Genomic DNA, 17,898 nt, shown 5'->3' with positions numbered 1-17,898 from the left:
TCATCACCCTCACAGCCATATAGCACTGTATCATCAGGCAGTTCTAAATCTTTTACCAGCCTTTGTTTGATTTTCTCATTATGCTCATTATCCTCTTTGCCATTCTCCTCTGTTGAAATTGAGCAGTCTATTAGAATCATGTGGCTTGTATTGTCTTTCCATGAGGCAAGTAGTTCTCGCCCCTTAGTGCCGAAACTTCCGCAGAACACAATGAGGACTGCAGATGTGTAACACAGAAGACTTGTCTGTTTTTCATGGTTGGCTGTATCTTCATGAAGATTAGCTACCAGCACAGGACGAGAAAAGACTTTGTCCTGATGATCTCCTGAAGTAAGTTTCCATCACACCTCTACCAGACCATCTGAGAAAACTCGAGGCAGCTGCTCACCTTCCATGCCACAGTTTATGAAGCATTCGTTCAGCTTGTGTTGACTCCCAAGCACATGGTTGAGTACTCGAGATTTTGAGACACTGCAGCAACCTAGTCTCACTGCGAGAAAAATCATCCTCAAATTGGCCATGTTCTTGCTGATAGTTCCCTCAGATGGTGACTTCCACTGAACAAGAACATCTCTGAAAGGACACAGAAGGAGGGTTCCCTTCTTTTCTGGGTAAATGGATGGTAGGTACAGAGGCACTGCAAAGTTGCACTGCACCATTCAGTGGGTAATCTCTTGCTGTAGGAGTTGATTTGGCGAGGCACAGGTAGACCTGTTTGCCTCCCGGGAATCCTCCCACTGCCCGCTGTGGCATTCCCTGTCTGAGGCCCCCCTCGGTATGGATGCACTGGCGCACAGCTGGCCCTGGAGTCTGCGCAAGTATGCGTTTCCCCCAGTGAGCCTACTTGCACAGACGTTGTGCAAGGTCAGGGAGGATGAGGAACAGGTCTTATTGGTAGCACCTTACTGGCCTACCCAGACTTGGTTCTCGGAACTCACGCTCCTCGTGACAGCCCCTCCCTGGCAAATTCCCCTGAGGAAGGACCTTCTTTCTCAGGGATAAGGAACGATCTAACACCCGTGACCAGACCTCTGGAACCTCCACATCTGGCCCTTGGATGGGACACGGAAGATCTTAGTGGTCTACCACCCACTATCACTCAGGCCAGGGCCCCTTCTACTAGGTGACTGTACGACTTGAAGTGGTGCCTATTCACAAACTGGTGTTCTTCCCGAGGCAAAGACCCATAGAGTTGTGCAGTCGGGTCAGTGCTTTTCTTCCTGCAGGAGAGGTTGGAGGGGTGGCTATCCCCCTCCACCTTGAAGGTGTATGTAGCCACTATAGCGGCACACCATAATGCAGTGGACGGTAAGTATTTGGGGAAGCATGACCTGTTCATCAGGTTCCTTAGAGGTGCCAGGAGGTTGAACCCTCCTAGGCCGCACCTTGTTCCCTCATGGGACCTCTCTGTGGTCCTGCTGGGCCTACAGAGAGCCCCTTTCGAGCCCTTAGAGTCAGTTGAGCTGAAAGCCCTCTCCTTGAAGACGGCCCTCCTGACTGCGCTCATCTCCATCAAGAGGGTTGGGGACCTGCAAGCATTCTCTGTCAGCGATACATGCCTAGAGTTTGGTCAGGCGTACTCTCATGTGATCCTGAGACCCCGGCCGGGCTATGTGCCCAAGGTTCCCACTATCCCCTTTAAAGATCAGGTGGTGAACCTACAACTGCTGCCCGGGAGGAGGCAGACCCAGCCTTGTCATTGCTGTGTCCAGTACGCGCTTTGCGTATCTATTTGGACCACATGGAGAGCTTTAGACGCTCTGAGCAGCTCTTTGTCTGTTTCGGTGGACAACAGAAGGGGAACGCTGTCTCCAAACAGAGGATTGCCCACTGGATTGGGGATGCCATCGCGTTGGCATACCAGGCCCAGGGTGCGCAGTCCCCTTTGGACTACGACCGCACTCTACCAGGAGTGTAGCCTCCTCCTGGGCCTTGGCCAATGGCGCATCTCTAACAGACATCTGTAGGGCAGTGGGCTGGGCAACACCCAATACCTTCGTGAGATTTTATAATCTCCGGGTTGAGCCAGTTTCGTCCCGTGTGTTAGTAGGTACAAACTGGTAAGGATGCAGGCAGCTGTCCGGGTGTACCGCTGGCACACAAGCACCTTTCCCCTTCCAAGGGGAAGACGTGTGCTCTTTCATCCACGTGAGTTCCTGGGATCGGTGAACCCTGGATTCCTCCCCAGCACCTGCGGCAAGCAAATTCGGTGGAGGAATTCGATGCCAGGCTCAGTACTTGTGTCAGTATGCCCTGTTCAGGTCATCCCCTGTACTGGGATAGGTGCTCCATATGCATTGGTTTCCCTGACGGTAGACCCATGTCTCCGCATGGGCAGAGTCCCCTCTGCCACTGGTCGCTGTGTTTGTAGAGCTCAGTCTCCTCCGGGTAGGACCTACCACAGGGACTTCCTCCACATGCGATACTACCGATAAGGAATCGGTAAGCCCATGTGACATATTTCCACACAATTACGTCCCCTTCGGGCAGGGTGTGGTCTCCGCGATGTCTTTTTCCAAGGACACCTACCCCGACACAAATACGTTTGGCCCCAGCTGGAATCAAGCGAGTTCTTTCTCCAGGAGAAGAAAGAAGCGAAAAGGCTGAACCAGCTGATGCAGCCTGTTCCCATTGTGGGCACATCTGACCCCCCCCCCCTTTATGATTTCGGGGGTCGAGGGTCCATACGATGTGCATGGGGCATTGGGAAGGTTATGATGGGGCTGGTGCACTTGTTACTTGGCACTCAGTTGGCTGCCTGCACCTGCACCGCCGATCCACGTAACACAGTTCAGCCGGTTGTGGCATTTCATATAGGGATCCCTAGTGTCACTACATCGACACAATGTTGAGTGAGTGACAGATAGGGAACATCTAGGTTACTGTCGTAACCCCCGTTCCCTGATGGAGGGGAAAAGACGTTGTGTCCCTCCTGCCACAACACTGAACTACCCGCTGTAATGGCCGGGACTCTGTTTCAGCTCCTCAGCACAAACCTGAATGAGTGGTTGCACACCAGCTCCTGTTATGTCCGGGGGAGTGGCATGCAAATTCCACTCTGCAATTTTCATTGGCCTTTCCTTAAAACATCAGAGGTGTTTGGGGCTACCAAGTGTGACCCCTAGTGTCACTACATCGACTCAACGTCTCGTTCCCTCCATCAGGGAACGGGGGTTACGACAGTAACCTAGACGATTTATATCCAAACATTTCTAAAATGCATTCATCTGCTTACAAAATTCTAGTAAGCGACTGGACTGATTATTTCGGACACTTTTGGGGCATTAGCGGCTTTTTAACTGTGTATATATCGGTGTGTATATCAAAACTGCATAAGTGTACATCTTAATTTTAACATTTTATTATGTAATTATCAACCCAATGCTAGATGTCTTGTGCAGCCAAGTTATTATACATCAGTAACTCCTTAGCATGCAGTTTTCCTCTTTCTTCTTGCTTTCCTGAGAGTCATAAGGAGGTTTGTCACTAACCACACACATGGGAAGCATCAAATCCAAAGCCTTTGCATTACAAAATGCTGATTAGCCAGTACATCAAATGTACAGTACACCTATGAAAAATTCATTCATTAAAAAAAAAAAAAAACTTGAAATGCTAAACCTGCTAATATTTATCCAAAATATATATAAGTATCATCATCATCTTGCTCTGGTGTGTTGAAATATGATCTTACCTAAACTGTGATTGAATTGATTTTTTCTTTCTTGTGCTATTCTGTCATTGAATGGAATAGACATAAACCTGGTCATGACTGTGAGCATTATATACAGGCTCAATGTGATATGGTCTGATTTTTTTTAATTTTCCCCACCCTGTTCATTAAGCATGTACGCACATACAGTTCACACTTGATCACGTACACACTCATGCACCAAAAAAAACTCTCACACAGCAGAAAAAGTACCAAATAATCCAAACAGATTTTTAATTTTTTTTTTGTATGATAATTCTGTGCAATATAATAATTGGTTTTAAGGGAGGCCAGATGTCTTTATTTTCAGCCGATAGGAGTAGTTGTAAACATTAAAATTTGCACCCATAAACGTACATGATATGCACACTAAAATTAAGCACAAATCAGGAATATTTTCACAGTTACAGTCCTTTACACAAACCTTGAAAACACTGTCACTTTGTGGGACCTAAACCTTATCTAGAGACCAGAAGACTTGGTGGTGGGCTATTTTAACTTTAGTCAGTAAGCAGCCATCTGACAACAACCCAGAACACCTTATCAACCACATAGCAATATGCTAAAAACTCTCAGAACACCTTAGCATTGTGGTTTTGTACGGGCAAGCACATTTTCAAAATTGTACTAAATTTCAGTAGTTTCATTATTAATTTTGCTTTTAATTTTTTAATGCATTTTATGGTGTATATATGTGTATGATTGTGCTACTGCAGATTTGAAAGATTGGCACCGACCCTACAGGAATGATGACTTCATTAATGACAAACAACTTTTGCTATTTATCCAGGCAGAGATGTGCACAGGGGCCGAAGCCACAGCCCCTTCGCCCTACTGGGCTGAGGTGCCCCTCTGGAGAAAGTATATCATTTGCATATATTCATTTTGCAGACACTTTTTATTCAAGCGATTTAAATATCATGAATAGTAAAACTCTCTATGCATAATGTTTTTTAATTGTTTGTTAATGTAAACATGCGCTAGATAGACGACCGTCTTCGGCTGTTGCATTGCACCTCTTATTTTGCAGGGCAGCGGATCAGGAGAGAAAGAGGGGGAGGGTCGCTTGACACTTAAGCAGGTCTAAATGCGTTAAAATTGTGCATTAGTTCATAAGGTGAACGATCAGATCACAGAGCTAATGTAAGTCCCTAAAAATTAATACTTTTCTTTCTTTCTTTTTTTTTCTTTTTTGTTATTTAAACTTAAATGTAGGCTGTCCTATTACTACAATTGCTGCATAGCTAAATCAAAGTTGTACTATAAATGATAAAGAACGATAAAGTGAGGCATTCAACTGTTGCTTAACTGAATATATGAAGCAAGCTGTCTTCTACAATTTATGGTGTATTAAAGTATACATAAATATACAAAGCCTATTTCAGTCCTATATATATATATAAAATAACAATGAAGAAAGTGATAATAACACTATATAACCATGGAATTTAACTGCATAATGTTAAATAACACCAGGTCTGCATATCTGGCATCACATTATGCTGTGCATATTGTATATGTTCAAAGTGTGTGTTACACACTGTTTATAGTACCACACATTCACAAAAAAGAAGATTGAGACAGAAAGAGGAAGAGTGGAGGCTGCTAAAAGGGGGTTAGTGGATGGGGGGGAGGGTGGATCCCTTTTTCTCAGTTTGAGCCACTGCCCCTCAGAATGTTTATGCACGGTCCTGTATCCAGGTTTTGACTAATGAAAGTCTGAAGAATTGAGAAGAGATTCTTAACATTATTGTTCTTTGATAACATTTGCCTTACAGACCTGATTTCAAGTGTGATTTATGATATGGAGTAAACTTTTAATGCCATGACATCATATTTACATGGATCAATGTATTAGAAATTATATAGCATTAGCAATATTAATTACATAGTATATAGAAATCATCCAAAAAATGATTTACTCAGAATTACTGTGAAGGGGCAGTAAATTATTTTTTTTAAATTATATTTTTACAAGAAACTGTGAGAGGTGCTTACCCATGCAAAACATGCTGCCATCCAGGGCATTGAATTTCAGTTGCTATGAGTTTTTTTAGCATATTGTTATGTAGTTGCTTGGATGTTATGGGTGGTGTTTTAATATTTGCTTACTGGCCCAAATCAAAAGAGCCCATCTCCAAGTCTGTCTATGATGTTTTGGTCACTAGATAGGGCTAGTGTCCCTCCTTCAATGTAAGTCTGTGGCATTTTTTTTTCACCCATTCATTGCATGGCAGGACAATAGTCTGATTTAAAGTATGTTCAATTCAGCACAAATGGAGCTACATGTTGAGTTGGAGATTTTGAAAAATCCCTAACTATGAGCAATAGTAACAATCATGCTAAAAATCACCATTCAAGAAAAACATGAGCAAATGCTTTATTATCCCTTGACTTGAAGTAAAAATGCCCTCTACCTATTGACATTGGAGTTCTGGCCCATTACCAGGCCATAATTTCCTGCTCCACAATTGATCAGGTACATTTACTCATGATGCCCAGAGAACAACCAGGAATGTTCAAAGAGGTCACAATGCACACAGTGTGCCTGTAAACTAAACAATTTTTCTTCAAAGCCAAATGAAGTCATATATGTAATTATTTAAGTCAAAGTGTCATGTCTAACTCTGAGTCCTCATGAGCTTAAAGCTCTATACCCACAGGGATAAACGCTTGTGTGCGCAGAGGAAAAGATTACATGCCTCCTATTTCTGTAACGCAAAGCTCTTTAGCTGACTTAGCCCTGCCGTGTGAGTGTGTATGCCTGAAATAGCGGACAAACAATATTATGTGTGAGTGTGAATGGTGCATGTGTGTGTCTGTGTATTCGCAGAAAGATGCAGCTTTAGATCCTTTACTTTCTATCTGAGTATCACCAGGGTTGACGTGGTGTGTTGAAGTTCTCTGCACAGGACTAACTGAAGGAAAACACAAAGAAAGGCATCTAACAGACATTCAAAATGCTGGTGACAATGCTAACAGCCATTTACATGATGGTGAGAGTGGCTGAACAGGTAAGGCAACACATTAGATTAAGATCTTCATGCAGTAGTCGCCGTTTGTCAACATACCAGACTACAGACATTTAATTGGTTGTGATGCTTGTCATTGCGTCATGTGCCAGACACTATGAGCTATGACAAAAATGCTAGATTAAGACAAATATGATGTGAGGACTGTTTATCCCTCATACCACAGAGCATAATATCACTATAAACAGACTTAAGGAACAGATATTTTTCTCAACAACTACATGCACATCAGACAGTTCCTGACAATTTTGAAGCTTTCTAAAGCTTATGGAGAGAAGTAGAATTGGCGTATCTTTTAAAAAATGGACCTTTCTTTCTATTAACAAAAAAGCACCATAAAGTTCTTTGGTATTCATTGAGGTACTTTGGAGTAACTTTTAAGTGGGTTTCTTCAACTATTGTTCCTTTTTGGCCTTGTGGACACCCTTTATATATATATATATATATATATATATATATATATATATACTGTGTATATACAGTATATATACTGTGTATATATGCACTGACAGCCAAAACTTTGGTATATTGTACAGATTTAGTTGTTTCTGAAGGAAATTGGTACTTTAATTCACCAAAGTGGCATTCAACTGATCACAAAGTATAGTCAGGACATCACTGATGTAAAAAACAGCACCATCACTGTTTGAAAAAGTATTTTTTGTTCAAATCAGGCCCCATTTCAAGCAGCCATCACTCCAACACCTTATGCTTGAGTAATCATGCTAGATTGCTAATTTGGTACTAGAAAATCATTTGCCATTATATCAAACACTGCTGAAAAATATTTGGTTCGTTAAATGAAGCTTAACATTGTCTTTGTGTTTGTTTTTGAGTTGCCACAGTATGCAATAGACTGGCATGTCTTAAGGTCAATATTAGGTCAAAAATGGCAAACTCGTCAGTGAATCATTGTTTTGAGGAATGAAGGCTATGCAATGCTTGAAATTGCCAAAAGACTGAAGATTTCATACAAAGGTGTACACTACAGTCTTCAAAGACAAAGGACAACTGGCTCTAACAAGGACAGAAAGAGATGTGGAAGGTCAGATGTACAACTAAACAAGAGGATAAGTACATCAGAGTCTCTAGTTTGAGAAATAGACGCCTCACATGTCCTCAGCTGACAGCTTCATTGAATTCTACCCGCTCAACACCAGTTTCATGTAGAACAGTAAAGAGAAGACACAGGGGTGCAGGCCTTATGGGAAGAACTGCAAAGAAAAAGCCACTTTTGAAACAGAAAAACAAAAAGAAAAGGTTAGAGTGGGAAAAGAAACACAGACATTGGACAACAGATAATTGTTTAGCGTCAGGACCCGCACCAGCCGACTTCATGAGAGCTTCTTCACCCAAGCAATCAGACTTTTGAACTCTTGATCTCTCAAGATCAATATACATCAGCACTGCATTTTATTAATCTTATTATCTCACACTGGACTGTCATAAATTATATTCTCTCTTAACAACACACTGGCAACTGACTATCAACCGACAGCCTGAAAGTCAATACAGTACAATACAACCTACTGTACATTTTATATATACTATATATACTATTTTTTATTGTATAATGTGTATTCTATATTGTGTGTATTGTATAATGTACATTGTATGTTATTATTTGTATATTGTGTTGTAATTATGTGTACATTAGATTTTAAATTGTGTTGTGTAAATTTGATGTTTATTGTAGACTGGTATATGTCTCATCATTGTCATGACTGCTATGTTGCTCGGAACTGCACCCAAGAATTTCACACACTATTGCACTTGTGTATATGGTTGTGTGACAATAAAAGTGATTTGATTTGAATTGGAAAAGAGTGTTATGGATCGTAAACCCATTAAGCTTTTGTGGGATCAGCTAGACTGTAAGGTGTGTGAGAAGTGCCTGACAAGACAGCCACATCTATGGCAAGTGTTACAGGAAGTGTGGGTGAAATATCACCTGAGTATCTGGACAAACTGACAGCTTGAATGCCAAGGATCTGCAAAGCTGTCATTGCTGCACGTGGAGGATTTTTTGATGAGAACTCTTTGAAGAAGTTTAAGTTTTTTTTTTCCCCAAATTGTAATAGCAATTTTTCACATGATAAATGTCCTGACTATACATTGTGATCAGTCGAATGCCACTTTGGGGAATAAAAGTACCAATTTCTTTCCATAAGAGCAAAATCTGTACATTATTCCAAACTTTTGTCTGCCAGTAAATATATATATATATATATATATATATATATATATATATATATATATAGTATTTTAAGAAATTAAAATCTATGATGATAAATGCAGGCATAGTACCAAGATGATGATGATGATGATAAATGCAGGCAAAGTACCAGGTCATTAATTTTAATATGACCTTTATATATAAAAAAGGAAACCATTGAAATCTTTTAAGAAAATACAAAAAATAAATAACTCCTGGAACATAAAAGAACCATCCTTAAATACTATGGTACATTATTATGGTAATCATTCAGTACCATGGCATGAATCAAAGTATCATGGTATTACCATGTGATTCCTAAGGGTCTTTAAGAACGTTATGGACCATGAAATTTGAAATGTCTATGAGGCATTTGAAGTTTATACTTCGTCCCCTGCTGAGAGATGATACAACAATTTAGTTTTTTGAGCCTCAGGAATAAAGAAATTAGGGTGCATGACATTGCAGTCCAGAGATTTAATACTCTTGACAAACAGGAATGACACCGAGGGAACTAGATAAATTAACACAAGGTACGTTTTGACACGGCTGTTCTGTTTATTCCACAATAATTGATTTAGTTCATAGGGGACAAAATGAACACTTTCTAATGACAGCTTAGCATGCAAGAGCATGACACATCTCAAATCAATCCAATAGAATCCTGATGTCACCTAGTCTGTGCTTAGCTGGACCTTTGACTACTGCAAAAGGTCTGGTCTGTACTGCAAACACATACTTTTTGCCAAGACTCGCCCACAAACTGTAGACAAGAAGAGAATGTCTGACTGCATGTAAAGCAATTAGAGGTGTCCAGATTAATTATTAATTTAACACAATTAACACATACACCAATTTGACAATGTATTCAGCTCTGTGTGAGTTACAAACACTGGTTGGAAAAGGACAGAACCTTTGCGAGGTGTTTGGGTTTGTTTGCGCTTGAAACTTGTTTTATCTGTCTCTCTGATGGAAGTTGTAGAATTTTCATCATGGTCTTTTTTTATCCGTCATACTTGTTTTCATTTCACAAATACTGAGGCTATATTCCAGCATGTAGCATCCATTATAATGGCATACAGCACATAACCGTGGATATATAATAGATTTTTGACTTAAGTGGGAGCATATTGAAACAGTAGTTCTAGGGTGAAATTCTATGTCAATCAATCGCTGTGCTAAAACAAGATTTATAAACTTTGCCAGTTACGTGTGGCTTAAAAGGAAATGACTGTTTGATCGAAAAATGTCCAAAGTGCTTACACTCATTGTGACAAGGCAGACGAGGAATGAGGATCTAAATGCAGCTTTTAATGAAACAAAAAATAAACAAGGTAACTCAGAATAAAAGGAAACAAAACACAGAGACCCAGGCACAGAACATGACAACACATGTGAAGACTGACAAAGAAACCACCGGAAACAAGGGCTTAAATACACAAGGGCAAACAAGGGAATGAGGAACACCTGGGGAAAACAATCAGGGGAAAATCAATCATGAAAGGAAACTACAAAGGACTACAAAACCAACAGGAAACAAAACAAGAATTTCAAAATAAAAGTCTAAGCACAAAAACAGGCAATACGTGACACTCATGTACAGACTTCCTGGAACTTCAGTGTGCCTAATAACAAGCAAATTAGCTAATTTAAAATAGTTTCCCCATTCAAATAATGGAGAATTCCACTCTAAATGTCATGTTTGCACTAAAATTAAAAGCAAGTGCTATGGGCAAAAAAGGTATGCTGTTTTTTTCTGCACTTTTTGTTTTTAAACTTTTGCGTTTTATTATCATGCAGTAACACATTGATATACTGTAATGATTGATGTATGCAGCAATGAAATCATAGTCACCCCCCTCGAAATCCAAACAGATGTGGTCAAAAGAGACACTTTCAAGATCAGGTGTAAATGGCGATGACGCCTGTCCACTTGTGATTGGATCGCCCTAAGCGCATCTTACGCCTGGCAATAAACAGGGAAGGGCACACACACACACTGCGGGAGAGTGAAATCAAAACTTATGCACTAGGTTTAAATGGTTTTCTTGTTTCTTTTTTTATCTGTCAAAATGACGGAAAACATTTGAATTTATCCGTCAGTGTTTTAAAAAATCGGTATATGACGGAGAATTTTCGGTTAATGCAACCCCTGCTCATTACACTGACATACCAGACTGACCTCACAGAGAAATTGGAAACAGTAGGTTGACTTTTATTTAGCTAAAATAATGTTTTGCTTTCCGAAATGCAAAACACTGCCCCCAGTGGCCAAAGTGGTGAGTGTTGTTGGGTGTATATGGGCACGTATGAACTCCATTTTCCGGGTGTATTGTCAACGGCGGGGCGACAAGAGTGAGTTGTGAAGCCAGTTGTTTTCAGCTGTACAGGCTGTAATACAGTGAAGAGGAATGCATATTTTATAAACTATACCCCCAACCCAAACCTAAATCTAACCATCAGTGAAGTAAAAAATTTAATGTTAGAGGGGGAAATGCAACCTTTAAAATGCGGATGTACTTGATTATGCAAATGCAATTACTTCCTGGTTTCAACAAGGGAGCCGAACCCGGGTCTCCCTCACAGCTGATGCAACACGCTTCCGGTTGTGCTTAAGGTTAAACATGTTGAAGCCGATGCAAAAATGTCTTAAAGGGGATGGAGCTTGTCAGTGAGTCGGCATATGTGGCCGATCCTAAGGTATCGGAACTCTCAGAAACAACATACCCACTTCCAGTGTGATCATGTTGAATGTACACACACAAAAAAAACAAACACACAACAGCAATTCCATGTCATTGATCAAGTGGTGGAGAAAACTACATTTTAACTGTACAAAATAAACCTGGAGCTTCAAAATAAAGTACTTTGCTGCCTTTGTAAGGTGAAATGTAATTACCACAGAAGCACGGCAAGTCTTAACTATCACCTAAAAGCCACACGAATCATAGTGCTGATGAGGAACCACAGCAGCAGGCTAGCTTGTTTGAGTTCTGCCGTGGAAGGACCGTTGATAATTACACGCGCAGCAAATTAAGCCGCATTCACATGACTCGCTGGAGTGAAGCATCAGCGTTTCCCAGGTGACGCATTGCACTAATGTCTTACCATTATGTGGTCAGTGCCATCGCTACAGGAAAAACAAGACGTTCTCTGCAGTGCTTTTCATGTGGAGTTCAAGGCGGAGCAAATCATGTGAATGTGACTTCACGATTGCTGTAGCAAAGAGGCTAGCCACAGCCTGCCAGTCAATTAATATTGTGGAGGATGAAAGTTAAGAGAATTAATGCCCATTTCAATGAATACTTAATTTATGGAGACTATTGTAGCTCTTTCATTTTGTCATCCTCCCACTTTGCATAAGGTTACTTGAAGTGGTGCTATTTAAGTGAATTTCTATCTTTATAGTGTGGAATTCTTTGTTTGGAAAATGTTTGTAAAGCTTCATTGTTACATATTGTTTTGTTTTCTAAGATGGAACTAAGTGCATTTTGACAGGAAAATAAGTATATAGTCAAATTTCAGCAGTGTTTTAAAATCTGTGATCAATCGTGATTAACTATGAAAAAATCATGCAATTAATTGCGATTAAATATTTTAATCTACTGACAGCATTAAAAGCAATCATTCACATTTCATAATGCTTTTACGTGCCGCTTAGAGCACAATAAAAGATTGGCATTGAAAAAAAATACTGGCATTGAAATAATGATGCGTCAGCATCTGCAAATGAATATTCAGAAAGCTCACATAAAAATAGCAGAATATGTGTAGACACTCCCAAGTACAGTACAGTGCAGAAAATAAGTACAGACTAAAGACATAACTATGAAATCAATTCAGAATATACTGTTCTGCTTGTAGATATCTAGTAACTGTAAATAGATTTGATCTCACTAATATGGCAAACTTTGGCAAAGATAGAATGAAAATGTGCCCTTGTTCTAGGAAAACGCTTAAAGGCAGCCAATTAGATTAGAGCTTACAAAATCGAGAAAACTTTTTCAGTTTAATATGCAATATACATAAAACGGTCAGCGAACGGACTGTGGAAGGTGAATGACCTTATGCTGAAACTAGATGTTGCCTAAAAGAGGCCAAATGTGGTCTTAAATGGAACATGTGTGCGCATACATCAAACACATACTGTACACCATATATGCAGCACACATGTCATTGTGGACAAACTGATACAGCTTTGTCCTGTGTGTTTCAGCTGGGCATTCGGTGGGTGCATCAGCCAGAGCCTCTGCCGTACATGGTGTCTCAGCCCCTGCCGTGGCAGGTCCACTATGTCTCCCAGAGCCGAAGAGGAAGTCGTACAGAGGTAAAATTTTATGTAACCCTATCCACATTAAATATTACCTACATTTAACACACCACTTAAAACACCCCAAGCCCTAAAAAACCCACCATGAGCAAAATAAAGAATGTGAGAAATCCACAGGCCTAATAGTCAGTTATGAATCTAATTTAGAGTGCCATGTAACCGGTCACAAAAAATGCCCAGGTCATATGCCACCCCAAAATTAAAAGAAAAAATAAATTACGTTTTGTATATATACAGTATAATATATATATATATATATATATATATATATATATATATATATATATATATATATATATATATATATATATATATATATATATATATATATTTATACTGTATATATACAAAATGTAATTTATTTTTTCTTTTAATTTTGGGGTGGTATATGACCTGGGTTTATACATAAGTTTATACATACATATATATATATATATATATGTATAAACTTTAATCTTGAGGACCATTAACATTTTTGAATAATGACATTAGTTTCATGACAATCAAGCATCCCTCCACCAATTCTCAGTACGTTTATGTGAAAAAAAAACAAAAACATAATCTCATTTTTACTATTATAATGTAGAACTGATAATAATTATGTATTATTGAATAATATATATGATTTTATATTGGGTTATAAATATAACCCAGACATTTCTGTGAGATTCACCCTAAAAGGTGAGCTTGGCTACAATAGTCCTTATATTAAATTCACAGTGAAAGGACTTTGCCTTGACATCTTTTTAGTGGCTTTAAAGGTTAGAGAGGGTAATGCTGGTGGGTTGAGGAAAGAGATGAGATTTATGAGCCCTGTGTCATTGAGTAACCATTGGCTTAACTCTTTTTTAAAGTGATTCAGAGGTTTCCTCTCTCAGTAATATATTCGTTTCCATGTAAACTATACCTCACATGCCCTAGCTGTTACATTCTGTTCTACTGAAGTTGCCATGAATTATCAGGCATTACCCACTGGCATTCAAGGCCACTGTCAAACAGACAGATTCTCATTGACTGCTAGCCTTAGAAAATCTAGTCTTGAACAACCCTCAGGCCTGTAATCCAATGGAGAGGGATTTGTGTCTTAATGCATTATGACATCTTGTGGTTCTGTCTTCTGCTTAAAAAGAGGACAAGTTGTAATTAAATCGCTGATACATTACAACTGACACCATCTTAAATGCCAAGTGGTTAATTATCTCAAACTGTATGTTAAAGACACACTAAGTATTTTTTTTTTTCTGACAATGTTGTACACATAACAAAATTAATAGTACTTTTGATATAAAAAGCTATTTTATTAGTTGTGCTTGCAAAGGGATCCAAAAGACTCCCAAAGACAAGATGATATGGACTGAAGCCATATACAGACCATGGTTTCGACAAGTACCACATGCAACTGGATTCAAATCCTTGTTGCTCCTGGAACAACATTTCTATCAACCAATCAGATTTTAGGGATTCATTTGGGGTTAACATTATGCAACGTTTAGTCTTAGGGCTAGGGTTAGGGGCTTTTACAGCATTCCTATCAAGCTATTATTTCCCTCTAATTTTAGAAGAACTTTATGGTTGGGGTTTGGGGCAGGGTTAGGGTTAGGACTACGTTTCTTTGTTTGGTCAGTTGTTTCAGGACCAACAAAAAACATTTATCTAGAAACTTTTGCATATTTGGCAAAATCATGGTGACCAATGCCATTTCTAGTGGCCAGAATATCATACTAGAGGCTGAGCTCTTCTGACTTGGGCCCATTAGAAACCACTTAGCAGCACTCCTGCTGTAGCAAACACTTGCAACAACAAATAAACACATGGCAACAAAGAAACTTGGGCCAGTCAGGAAACACCAAGAAACCACCCAGGTTTGGTGGAACAGTTGAAATGGTCGAACCAGGTTGCTAATAATCTGTGCATCTCCTCTGCATTAGGTTTCAAGCTCTTCACTACGCCAAGCAAGTTCTAAACGTAGATTGGGTTTTGTACTGTTGCAAGTAGACATACTTAGATATAAAGCACTTTAAAATGAGAATTCATCTCATTGTTTATCATTTAGCAAATGTTTGTCATCCAATATAACTTAAAGTACACTAATTGGTGTTTAGTATCTACATCAATCAAACTTTTGATCAAACATTTCTATCCAGCCTAGTGTTACAGTATGTAGAGGCCTAGCAGTCCCTTTGAAAAACTTAGGGTTATGTTTGAGCCTTGTAGTGCCTTTTGAAGGAGAATCAGCCCAAAAGGAAATACTCTTGAACACTTTTATGTACAGTATACCATAATTAAATTTTCTGAAAATATTAATGTTGTATTTGGGCGAAATGGAGTAGAGTGTCCTCGAAATGACCACATCAGCACTGGGACATTGCATCCAGCAACCCGCTGCAGTGGCATGTGTGGAATATCCCAGCAGAGACGTCTCACACCTGCATGTTTTGTCTATACTGCTATGTCTAGCACATTCCAGCTGTACAAGAGACTCCAGAAAGACAGAGAGGCAACATGTGTGATAAGACTTTCCTGGCTGATGCTTTTGTGCATTCAAGGACATGAGGATGCATTGACACTACTGTAGATCTCTAAGAATTGACGCACAAGAAAAGCATGAAAGCATTCTTTAAATGTTGCAAATTTCTGAATCTTGTTAAAGGTATAGTTCACCCCAAATTAACCCAAAATCCAAAAATAACATGTCATTGTAATTCATTGTAAAAATAAAAAAAATAATTTAAAGGACCACATTAAAAAAGTTTTGCTCCTTAAGAAATTAATAATAATTTTGAAATATATATAGAAAATCTTAAGCTCTCACATGAATTGGCATTGTATAAAAGTTGTTGACCGGGGGCGGGGTTTGTATGGCGCCTTGGGTGAAACCCACTTCAACACGCCCCCAAAGTTGTTCACTCATGACGCCCCGCCAAAAGATGCCGCCACCCCCCGCAAGATGCCGCCCTGGGCAACTGCACATGCCTAAATCTGCTGATGACTCCAGTTATATTAGTAACCATATAAAAGCTGTTTAAATCTACATGGAGAGGGTCCCCTCATGGGGGCTGCCATTTTAGAATCACATGACCAGCCGAACACCACTCGCTGATGCAATATTCTGCAAACAGAAACAGAGCAATGTATTTATAGTACCACAGAGCCACAGTGATTACACTTTTCAGGGAAATCAACATGCATATTAGGCAGTGTTGGGAAGTAGTTACCTAAAAGTAGCAAAGCTGCTAATTGGCTACATTTTTCAGTACTTTTGTTTACGTTAGTGTAGCTTTTTAAATAACTGAGCTACATTTTCATGATTCACTTGAGCCCTGCACAGCATTAAACGGACTTTACCTTTTTTTTGGAAGTGGAATATTTTGATTCATTTGTAAAAAATAGGTGTTTATTAGTGTATATTAAATATAAATTTATGTTCAATTTAATGTTGTCATCCTATTTGTTTAACCCTCATGAAAATTAACCATGGTTTTACAGTAGTAATGTTGCAGTAACCATGACTGTATCCCATGTTTTTTGTTTTTGTTTTGTTTTTTTGGCAGAAAACATGGTTCAAATCCAATTAACCTGGATTTTACTACAGTAATACTGTAGTATCCATATAGTAAACATGGTTTTACTATAGTAATATAGTAGTAACCATGACGTAACCATGGTTTATTTTGTGGTTGCTGTGGTTTTGCTTCGACTACCATGGTTAAACAATGGTTACTGTAGTAAAACCATGGTTTTACATTTTTAAAAGGGAATGTCACCCTAATTACATACCATATAGAACTATCAGGTGATATTATTTAATTCTGCAAATCAAAAATCAGATATATAAAATTATTTTATTCTTTAAATAGCTTCAATGTAGTTAGCTAAATTTTGTTAGTAGCTTGAAGTGTAGCTAGATACGTTTTCAAAGAAGATTGACTTTATAGTAGATAAACAACTCAAAGTTATAAGTGGCTTGTAGCTTGAGAAGCTACAGTTTCAAATTAGCTTCCCCAACACTGATATCAAGGTGGGATAAGAAAATGTTCCTTTTGTTATATTTGTGTATTCTTTGCTTTGCAGTCCGAGGGTCAGAGAAGGAACAGCATAGGAGTTTACAGAAAGAGTAAGTATGAACAAAAGTCTTAAAATGTATGCTAACATTTATTAGCAGACTAATTCACCACTTCACCATTATCTGACGTCCAAGTTCATCCATTGTCTCTCCTCTTTAATATCTTTAGGCTCTTCATCAAGTAATGGATACTCTGCTTCAGCAAAGTCTTCCTCTGCAGACAAGGCAGCATTTACTATTCAGAACCAGTACAGGAAGTACCAGCAGAAGAAAAAGAAATTTCACAAATGAGAGGTCAAGCAGGCTACAGTCAGCTGTTGGCTTTTGAAGTGTCACTTTTGCACTGATCAAGACCAAGTATTTTCTTCTCTGTACCCAAACCTCAGCAACTGTGCATTTGCAAACCTGGTCTGGTATCAATGTTAAAGAGCAACTTCAGTGAGCAATTGTAATGTATTCTGATTTACAGATTAGATACCAGCACGAACACACACTCACACAATGACAAACACTGTAGAGCATTTACTGATGACAGACGCCACATTA

This window comes from Myxocyprinus asiaticus, chromosome 39 (assembly GCF_019703515.2).
Source record: "Myxocyprinus asiaticus isolate MX2 ecotype Aquarium Trade chromosome 39, UBuf_Myxa_2, whole genome shotgun sequence".
NCBI lineage: Eukaryota > Metazoa > Chordata > Actinopteri > Cypriniformes > Catostomidae > Myxocyprinus > Myxocyprinus asiaticus.
Note: the sequence above shows the minus strand (reverse complement) of the source record.